Here is an 11,061-nt window from a genome sequence, read left to right as displayed (position 1 = left end):
TGAAAATCATAACTATTTGATGAATAACTAAACAAAATCACATAAAAATTGAAAAATTCAACTGGAAATCCGTAATATATAAAATCGGTGATTTAAACTCAAATCAAAATAAATCAAAATGGATAATGGAAATTACCTTGCCAATCGAGAAATCTGCTTGAATTAATAAATAGATTTCATTTAACAATAAAGAAGATTTCTTGATGAACAACAATTTAGCACCTTGAAGAAAGATAAACTTGAAACGTGAAAGGTGGGGAAGAAACGTGAAAAGTGGGAAAGAAACGTGAATGGAGTTGAAAAAAGGTTAATGTGTATTGGTTTAATTTTTTTTCTTTAAACGGTTATTAATATATAATTTGGTCCAATATAGGACTCTTTCCATAAATAAAATTAATTTTAAATACTAAAATCTGAATACAGATTATTTTATAAAAATATTGTCATTCTGCCATTTTAAATAAATATTTTAAAGTGTTGTTATTTTGACTAATTATGTTAGATATTATGACTTAATTGCTAATTTTCCCAATTTTTAGAATAGGACAGGTTCAACAGATTTGGGGAATTTGGGCCAAACAATATTCCTTTCTTTGCTCTTATCTATTTGTTATTGTATTTGACTAACATTTTATTTGAATTATGGTTTGACTTAATTAATTTCCCAAAGATAGTTATTTCTCTTTTTATATAAAAATTTAAAATATTTATATTTTATACTTAGCTTTATTTTATTATTATTGGCCTTGCAATTTGAATTATTCCCTTTAGAATGGTCCCCCTTAGTTTATTTTCCCCTTAAAAATAATTGATAATAAAAAATAAAAATAAATAAATAAATAAAAAATGAATTTCCTTTACCTAGTTAAAATTTAGAAAGCTTATTTGAAAAGTCTTTTTAGTCAAATCGCCGGTCAATCGCAAGTTAGCGGACATTCCGAGGGCCTAACACCTTCTCGGAAGGTACATTGAACTCGAACCCTTTTAATTTCAACTGATTTTAATATGTTTTAATCTTTTGAAATAACCTTAAGTTTTTTTTCTTGATTTTTACTAAAAAATTTAGTGGCAACTCTATTTCTTTTGGAAATTCAATTTCTCTTAAATCATAAGTTTAATCGATTTTTCGAAAACCTAGTCAATTTTATTTTATTTTTTGAGTAAAACAAAGAGAACGATGGATTAAAAGATGAAAACCTGATTGTTTTGAGCCTTATATTAGTCAAGAAATTTGTTTAGGGTTTTCTTGGAGGTAAATAGAACAAAAACGACCCTTTTTAATGTTTTTCCGTCGGCTAATTCGGAACTGCACTACATCAGTTACTAAAATGGTCATAACTTTTTACTCAGAAATTGGATTGACGCGAAATTTGTGGCGTTGGAAAGTAGATTCAAATACCTTTAATTTGATAGGTTATAGGTCACATAACTCTTTATATACTAAGAGATATGGTTGTTTGAAGTTGATCCAAGGAGAATCTTAAATCAAAACTTAATTCGTAAGGAACTTTCAACTCAATTTTGTGCTAGGAGATTTTAATGACCTTAATTGATATCCAAAACCATTTCCATACTAAAAAATTTACCTTTATAAATATGAGCAATTTAAGATTAACCCGATAAGACCTTATGTGCAAATAAAGAATAGTTTGAGCCTTAGCTTAAAAAATTCGGGGTGTTACATGAATTATGTATGCAATATATATATATATATATATATATATATATATTATAACTGTTTTAAAATATATTATGATTGTTTGGTAAGAAATTGACACATTGTATTAATATGTATGATAAATGTATTATCCATCAATAAAACTTGTATTATATGTGTTTTATAAATTGCTCTCTGTAATATGTATTAAAATTGTATTATAAATGTATTAAAAGTGATCAAGTGAATAAAAAATGTTATTGCTATAAATGGTAAATGTTTTCTTAATATAGTATATTTACGTATGTTTAAAAAAAAAAAAGGTTACACCCACTTTGAAGAAGGAATTTATTTTTTTCTATCTTTTAATTAACTCATCAAAAAGATTGTGACTATTTTTGTGACAAAATTGTAATTTGAAAAAAAAGAAGAAGAAAAAAACACATGTAATTACAGTTAATTAGAGAGTACGTTATACTTTTCCTTTATCAAAATTTTCCAGAAGAAAAAATATAAAGTAGATTAGATAATAAAATAAATAATCCATTTTTAAAACATTAGTTGATGAAGTAATACTTATATTACAATGTGAAAATTAATAATGAATGACTTTTTATGTGATTTGAGTGAGGGATTTTGTTTAGTTTAATTTTGAATTAATAATTTATATGGCTATCAGGCTATGGCATCATATGATGTAATGTATAATTACTATATTATTTCTCCGTTATTTTAGTCTATTATGAAGTTCCATTATCGTCTTTAGAAAATTCATATCTATTTTAATATATTTCAAATCAAAATTTAAAATATCTAATAAACACATTGAGAAAATCGATCTTATATAGTGTTTGTACTAACTAAGTTTAGTTTTACCTTTAAATCATTTTTTCTATTATAAATAGTAAAGAATATTTCAAATAAAACATATGTTAAATGTATCTAATATGAAATAACTATTTTTAGTAAGATGATCAACTAATATGGAACGGAGAGAGTATTATTTAAATATATCACTAAGTGAATAATAATTCTTATTAGTTATTTTTAATTATAAAATGATTATATTTTAAATGTCCGCGCAACGCGCGTATACGTATATTAGTCTATATATATATAATAGGAGAGGTGATAGTGTCGTGTCAGCACCACAAAAACAGTCTTTTTTATTTTTTAAAAATTATTTTATATTTTACAGACTTTCTACAGTCATTTAAATTTTGGCGTTTTAAAAAAAAATTCAAATTGTGACAGTTTTTAAGTCATAGATGATTATCTATTTAATTTAATTTTAAATACATTTCAAATATCTTCTATATCATTATTTACAGATTACTAAAAAAAGTCAGCAATGAAAAAAAAACATATCGTGTTTGTGTTATAAAAAAATCAAAAAATAAGAATTCAATCTATATTTAAAAAAAATAATCTGTATTTCAAAAAATATTTTATATTATAATTTTATATACTTATTTATGAGTATCTTAATTAAAATGATAAATAACTGTCTTATCCGCCTTCTTAAAGTGAAAAAATATTTATTATTATCAAATTTAAGATTTTACATCATTTTACTGTTAAATAATTCTTTTAGATTTAATTTAGTTATTTCTACTTTTATTAAATTCTATTCTACTTTTAAAATCTATATATATATATATATTATATATATAATAGGAGAGGTGATAATAATAATAATAATTATTATTATATATATGATAGGAGAGGTGATAACGCCTAGGTGTCAGCACCACAAAAAACAGTATTTTTAAATAATTAAAAATTATTTTATATTTTACAGACTTTCTACAGTTATTTAAAATTTTGGCGGTTTTTTAAAAATTCAAATTGTGACAGTTTAGATGATTATCTACTTTATTTAGTTTTAAATACATTTCAAATATCTTCTATATCATTATTTACAGATTACTAAAAAAAGTCAGCAATGAAAAAAAACATATCGTGTTTGTGTTATAAAAAAAATAAAAAAAATAGGAATTCAATCTATATTTCAAAAAAAAAATTCTATATTTCAAAAAATATTTTCAATTATAATTTTATATACTTATTTATGAGTATCTTAATTAAAATGATAAATAACTGTCTTATCCGCCTTCTTAAAGTGAAAAATTATTTATTATTATCAAATTTAAAATTTTACATCAGTTTACTGTTAAATAATTCTTTTAGATTTAATTTAGTTATTTCTACTTTTATTAAATTCTATTCTACTTTTAAAATTGAAAACTATAAAAAATTAAAAAAAAGTCACATTAATTTAGAATAAAAAAATTTCATTTTAGATTTTACAAAAGAAAAAAAAACAAAAAATGTGTTTTCTTTTTTGTTTATGTCTTAATGAATAAGATAATAATTTTAATTTTCTTAAATCATGTTTTATTTTGATCTTGCTTTTTTAATTTTTTGTATTTTTATAGTTAGTTAATATTTTATTATTATATTTTTTTTTATAGAAAAAAAGAAGCAAAACATAAAGAAAGAAAAAGACAAAAGCTAAATAGAAAATTAAAAAAAAAAACAAAGATACACCAAAATAACTGCTTGCTCACGTGCACACTCTAACCCATTCCCCATATCCCATCAATCCCGCACATATTAACCCCACGATCACAATAGATATGAAATCGAATTTAAAATTATTTTTTAATAAAAAACTGTCAGGTTGTGTTTAAAACATCACAGTGTGTTTCTCATTCACATAATTCTCTTTTTAAGAGTTTTTTTTTTAATATAAGACTTCTATTCACGTTCATATCATTCCATGAATTTTTTAAAAAAATATTTTTAGTCATGAAGTTGTTCAACTACAACTCAAGCATTGATCAATCGTTTTCAATAAATTTGTTCAACAATAATTCAAGCATTGGTCAATCGTCTTCAATTTGATGATATTTCGTTTGTATTTTCTACAATATTAATTTGACATGATTATATTATTTTTTATTTTATTTAGTATTATAAAATTTAAATCATTTGATCCACGACGTTTGGTTAGAAAGCTAGAAAGGAAGGAATCATTTCATTTATCTTAAATTACAATAATAACATGTATTATGTGCAGTTAGATTCTAAGTACGTTGATGAAGTCATAACATCAATGAAATTCAAAAATTTGAAAGAAAATAAATATGCACGTTATTTCATTATTTGTAATGTTTTAATGGTTGGATTTATTTTTTATTATTGAATAATCAAAGATACCATTCATTTTCTTAATTTTCTCTTCCCGTTTGATATACTTCAAAAACAACTACAGGGAGCAAGCTTTTGGGAGCATATATATTTTTAGCTATATAGCCACTTGTGCCATTTCATGTAAGTATTTTCTTTGCTTATTTTAAAGTTTTATCTCCGTTATAGTTTTTCTTTGTTTTCTAATGACATCTAAGTGACAGAGTCGAAATAAATAGTTCTCAAGATTTGTATGTGTCCATGAATAAAGTTAAAGTTAGAAAATTAATTAATTTCTTAGAAGGTAATGCATTCACTTCATTACCTCGAATGCTAATGAGTTATTTTTCTATATCCTTTTACTTACTGTTTCTCTACTATGGATTATAAGAAAATAAATATGTTGATGAGCATATTAATTAAATATGTATTTATAGTTGAGATAAGAATTTCTAATTTAAATTCATAAAATTTTAATGTTGAATTTATCGATAATAAAAAAGTAACTAATATAACATAAATTTATTGGGTGATTGATTGATGACTATATGAAATTGTGATGGACTATTGTAATGTTGCAACTAAGGACAATTATCTCCGAGCAATATTATTTTAACAATTGGACGCGCGTAATCAGAGACCAAGACCTTATGCAATTGTTGTATGTAAGGTTTAGTCAAATCATAATCCACCTTTATTATTGACCAATTTGTAGAGACACTTCTCTCATATTATGTATTTTTTATTGCTTTGAAGAACGCTTAGAGTCGATTTGATCAGAAAGCTAAGAACTGAAGTATTTCATATTTGTGAAGATATTCAAAATATATTTAAAGGTTCATCTAAAGTCTGAAGATTAATGTATGCAAATCATACTTTGCAAGGTTTGAATGAAGCTCAGAGATCTCAAGCATTTTTTCAAACTCTTACAACAAAATTTAGAATTTGAAAAGTAATAAATAAAATGTAATTATTTATATATTTTTACGTTTTGGAATGTTTTAAAAAAAATGAAAATTGTGCTTTAATTTGTTTGGGCTCTTTTTAAAAAATCAAATTTGACATTGTATTTAAGTTTATTTGTATTTGTTGTGATTTTGGAACTGTTCTACCCTTAATGATGAGGGAACAAATATGAAAGATAATTGACTTTTGATATGTTAATTTTAAGTTGACCCACGAATTGCATTGAAGAATAATTGTTGTGAGCGTAAATTATAACTTAATTATTAGTTGAGTTACTATTTTTCTTTTTATTTTTTATATTAAAGTGTGTATGCAAATAACTTGATAAATTGTTATAATTTTAAATTTCTCTTCTCTTATATTTTTTTAAAATTTAACAGCGATATTCAGACATGCTTGCTACACTTCATCTTAATTAACCCATTAACAGAAAAGAAAAAAATAAGAGAGAAGGAAGAGTTTTCATATGAGGGAGAAAATGCACACTTAATTTTCTCTTATATAGAAGAGAGTTTCAGAAAATTTCAACATGTCTGCTTGGTGGTCATTCAATTGACAAATAAGAATATTTTTGTCATTCCAAGCATTGTATGTGTATGTGTGGTGCATTCTCAATATTGCTCCACCTAATTTTTATTGCCACCGCATTACAGGTGGCTTTCATGCACCTCTTTTCATCCTTTTCCTTGGCAATAGAATTTCAAGCTTCATCTTTGTGCTTCGTGTTCCTGCAATTTCCAGGTATTTCTCAATTGCTATTTTCTGCTCGCCTTCAATTTCCCCTTCCCCATTCCTCTTTTCTTCTTTCTGTATTTGAACTAATTCTTATCTGGGAATTTGTTGTTGTAATAATCAAAGGGGGGAAAAGAAGATATGAGAGTATTCTTTGGTTTTTTTGTGAAATTTGATTCTAAATTTTGGATACTCAAGTGAACTAATCAATCTTTGCTTTTGATTGTTCATAAATATATATTTTGTCTCTGCAGGACCGCACTCTTTCATCTTCGAGCTTCTCCAAGTATATACTGACTTTTCATCTTCAATCTTCTCCAACTATTGCTGCAATTTTGAGGTAATTCTTCGTTGTCTCTCTATGTCGCTCTTACAATTTCTTTTTAGATTTTATTTTGTCAAGTTTTTGTTTTCATGTGTTATTTTTCTCGATTTTCTTGAACTTCAATTATGGGTCGATGACTTGATGTAGTTTGAATATGAGAAGAATCCAAAATGCATGATAAATACTCAAAGAACCATTAAAAAGCAGAAACAAATCAATCACAAAAAAAATAAAATGAACCACCGAAACAAGGAGTGCATTTCATGTGCAAGTCCAAGTCGTACATACCCCACTGATTTATCCGAGGCAGCACCAGCAATTACTTCTTTTGCACCATCCTGTGTTGCAGAGGTGCAAGCATCTTCACAGGATGATGTCGAGATGGCCCTCCTAAATTAACAGGAAAATTTTCTAGGTAAATTTCTTCCTCTTTCTTCTTTACTGCCTTGCTCTGCTCCCTCTCCCTTTTTTTTTTTTTTATCTCTTTTGTTTGTTCTCTCTGAATGTTGTTGAACTGTTTTCCCTTATTAATTGACATGTTTTCTTCAGCATTGTATTCCTTTCTTAGTAAAATATTTTGATTTGTTGCATTTAGGATCGCTCTAAAACAGTCTCTTTACCTCTGTGAGGTAGTGTTACACTTTAAGCTCCTAGAACTCACTTGTGGATTACATTGGATATGATGTTGTTGTTATTGTATTTTTTTTAAATTCGTTTCAGTTATTAATTTGATTGAATATGCAATTTTCAAATTTTAGTAGTATTTTTGAGTCAAAATCTGAGTTTTATTGGGTTAAGCCCCTGCTTCGATTGAAGTTAAAATCCTTTTTCCAGTTAGTGATTAGTGAAAAAAAAGGATTTTGATTCCAATTGAAGTTGGGTGCTTAGTATCAGCAGATTTAGGATTTTTAACTGAGCTTTTTTGGATAGCGAAGACAGAGATTTGCGTATGAAAGAGGAAGACATGTAGGCAATTACGGTGAAGTTGAGTAGAAAATATTATACTTTGTTTACCTGAGAAGTGAGTTCCTCATATGAAATATGCTTTCGGAGAAACATAATGAGAGAGATTGAATTTTCTCTATGTTCAGCAATTGCGAATGGTCTGCTATGGCTTGGTATGTGGCGTCACAATGATTTTTTTTCTAGAATTCTAAGGTCTTGAAGAAATAGGAAGATACTTGATCTTGGGTTATTTATCTATATGATTATCCGTGAGGTGACATGTGATTCTTCAAAGTCTTGAGGATGAACAAGTATGACTTGGAACAAGCAGTAGCTGGAGGAGTAGGTAAGTTAATGTGGTGGTCATTAAAAATTAATCAGTGTCGACATTAATTTCTACCTTCCTTTTCCATACGGTGTTGAGCAAAGCAACGACTTCTAGCTTTTGACCATTTTATATTTTGTCTCTACAGGGTTTCAACAACAAAGAGATGAATGAGGAGTTGCTCAAGAAGAATAACGGCAACATTAGATCATGATATATTACAAACCCTTAAGTTTATAAAGAGTTGACTTAGTTTTTTGGATTATCTTTCAGTTTAACGCAGGAAAAAAGGAAGAGAAAAATTCTTATCCCCATCAGCTTGAATTTATTTCATATCTGTGATGCTCTTTGAGTTATTATCTACTATGAATTGTTCCAAAAATCTGCAATGTTGTTGTAAAACATTGTGTCTAAATTTTGTTATTTGGATGGTAAGAAGTTCACTTTATTTGTAGTTTCGGAAGTATGGAATTAAGAGGGACACTCTTTTTTCTTTTTTTTTTACAAGGGTAAGAAGTTTGAATTGGTGTAACAAAAATCTAATCTTTAGGTTTCTCATTCTTCCACATTCAGCTTATTATTATTCTGCTGTTGGAGTTCTGTTTTAGTAATTATTGAAGAAACCAGCCACTACAAAATGTCTCAATTGATATGTACTCTCCTAACTCTACAACATTGTTTCAAAATTGGAAATGCAAATTCTTTGAGGTAGTAGCAGTGATGATTTGAGCTTGTGATTGGACTTTCAGCTAGCTATTTCATTTTTTATAAGGTAAGAAACCTGCTTCTGCAAATGCTAATAACATATATTTTTTGGTTACGATAGCGCACCGTTGGGCCGTGCTTGCACGGGCTTATACCATCTAGTATCAATATATGCTACAATTATATAATAAAATAATAACTATCCCATGACTTCACTTATAAAAAGTGTATTTTTATGAAAATGATATATAACTCTCTTTATACACTAAAAATCAGTTTTAGAACCTATTTTTATGTTATGTTATTATATTTCTATAAAATACGCTTAAAAAGTTTACTTTGTTTAATCAAATTAACTAATTCTTATTCGAATCGGAGATGGTAAAATACTTTTAAGTTAAAAATCAAAGTTATATCTGGATAGTTGGTTTAAAAAATATCAATTAAAATGAAATTATAAAATTTATATATATATAGCTTATATTAATTGCTTACAATTTTGAATTTTGAGCGATTAATAGGAGAAGTAAAAAGTGACACGTGTCAGCACTATACAAATTCAACAATTTTAAAATTAAAAAAATAATTTGAAATTCTTTTATATATGTATCTTAAATTAACCAAAAATAAATAAAAAGAGTTACCAACTATAAAATTCTTTTAAAAATAAGATAAAAATTAAAAATTAAATATTTAATGATATTTTTTAATATTAAAAATTAAAAAAAATAATTAAATTATATATTTAAATAAAAATGAGAATCAAAATTGACAGTTTTAAAATTTTCCATTACATTCCCACTCAAACACAAACTCTAAAACCTGATTAAGTAAAACTTAGTAAATTGAACCAATTATATAACACAAATTGTATTTCTTTTAACATAATAAGATACTAACAAAAATTCAACAATTTTAAAATTCAAAAAATAATTTAAAATTCTTTTGTATATGTATCTTAAATTAAACAAAAAGAAATAATAAAGAGTAACCAACTAAAAGATTCTTTTAAAAATAAATATTACAAAATTGTATTTTGCAAACAAAGAAGAAAAAACACATGTAATTACAGTTAATTAGAGAGTACGTTATACTTTTCCTTTATCAAATTTTCCAGAAGAAAAAATATAAAGTAGATTAGATAATAAAATAAATAATCCATTTTAAAACATTAGTTGATGAAGTAATACTTATATACAATGTGAAAATTAATAATGAATGACTTTTTTTTATGTGATTTGAGTGAGGGATTTTGTTTAGTTTAATTTTGAATTAATAATTTTATAGGGCTATCAGGCTATGGCATCATATGATGTAATGTATAATTACTATATTATTTCTCCGTTATTTTAGTCTATTATGAAGTTCCATTATCTTCTTTAGAAAATTCATAGCTATTTTAATATAGTTCAAATCAAAATTTAAAATATCTAATAAACACATTGAGAAAATCGATCTTATATAGTGTTTGTACTAACTAAGTTTAGTTTTACCTTTAAATCATTTTTTCTATTATAAATAGTAAAGAATATTTCGAATAAAACATATGTTAAATGTATCTAATATGGAACAACTATTTTTAGTAAGATGATCAACTAATATGGAACATAGAGAGTATTATTTAAATATATCACTAAGTGAATAATAATTCTTATTAGTTATTTTTAATTATAAAATGATTATATTTTAAATGTCCGCGCAATGCACGGGTACGTATACTAGTTTGTATAATAAGATCTGTATTTGCATAATTATAAGTGTATAGGATGAAAATATATGTATTTATATTTGTATATACACTTTTCTCTTATAAAGTTACAAACACATTTTATTCATTTTATACCGAAATGTATAAAATGGCTAATTGTATACCGAAAATGATTAATTGTATATCGAATCAGATGACAAAAAAGGGTATGTTTGCTGCGAATTACAAATATAGCATTTAATTTGAATTAATAGTTTGCTATTTTATACAATTTTCCCTAAAAATTTTAACCAACCAACACTAATTAATTAATTTAATTAGCATATTGTCTCTAATTAGCCTATTAAAAAACTTGTTGCTACTTTTAAGGAATGAATAAAAAGAAGTTATCCCTTAGTTAGCCCATTAAAAAAAGGTTACACCAAATTTAAAGAAGGGAAAAAAATATTATTTATCTTTTAATTAACTCATTTAAAAGAATGTGATTATTTTTAAGGCATGAAAAC

The 11,061-nt window shown here is 25.4% G+C and overlaps 1 long non-coding RNA gene across 3 annotated transcripts; it reads left to right on the top strand.

Annotated features, from left to right (window-relative positions):
• The first annotated feature begins 6,294 nt into the window (after positions 1–6,294).
• Positions 6,295–8,708, top strand: LOC102585534 (uncharacterized). Of its 3 annotated transcripts, none has more exons than XR_001475148.1 (5): positions 6,295–6,556; positions 6,802–6,887; positions 7,020–7,287; positions 7,812–8,163; positions 8,291–8,708. It is a non-coding gene; the product is annotated as an uncharacterized lncRNA (long non-coding RNA). The 3 variants fall into 3 exon arrangements; XR_001475147.1 differs by having other exon boundaries at positions 6,296–6,556; positions 7,803–8,163; XR_001475149.1 differs by having other exon boundaries at positions 6,329–6,556; positions 7,964–8,163.
• The last annotated feature ends 2,353 nt before the right edge of the window (positions 8,709–11,061 follow it).

The sequence above is a fragment of the Solanum tuberosum genome, unplaced genomic scaffold (assembly GCF_000226075.1).
Source record: "Solanum tuberosum cultivar DM 1-3 516 R44 unplaced genomic scaffold, SolTub_3.0 scf00016, whole genome shotgun sequence".
NCBI lineage: Eukaryota > Viridiplantae > Streptophyta > Magnoliopsida > Solanales > Solanaceae > Solanum > Solanum tuberosum.
Note: the sequence above shows the minus strand (reverse complement) of the source record. Positions and strands in the feature narration are given on the sequence as shown.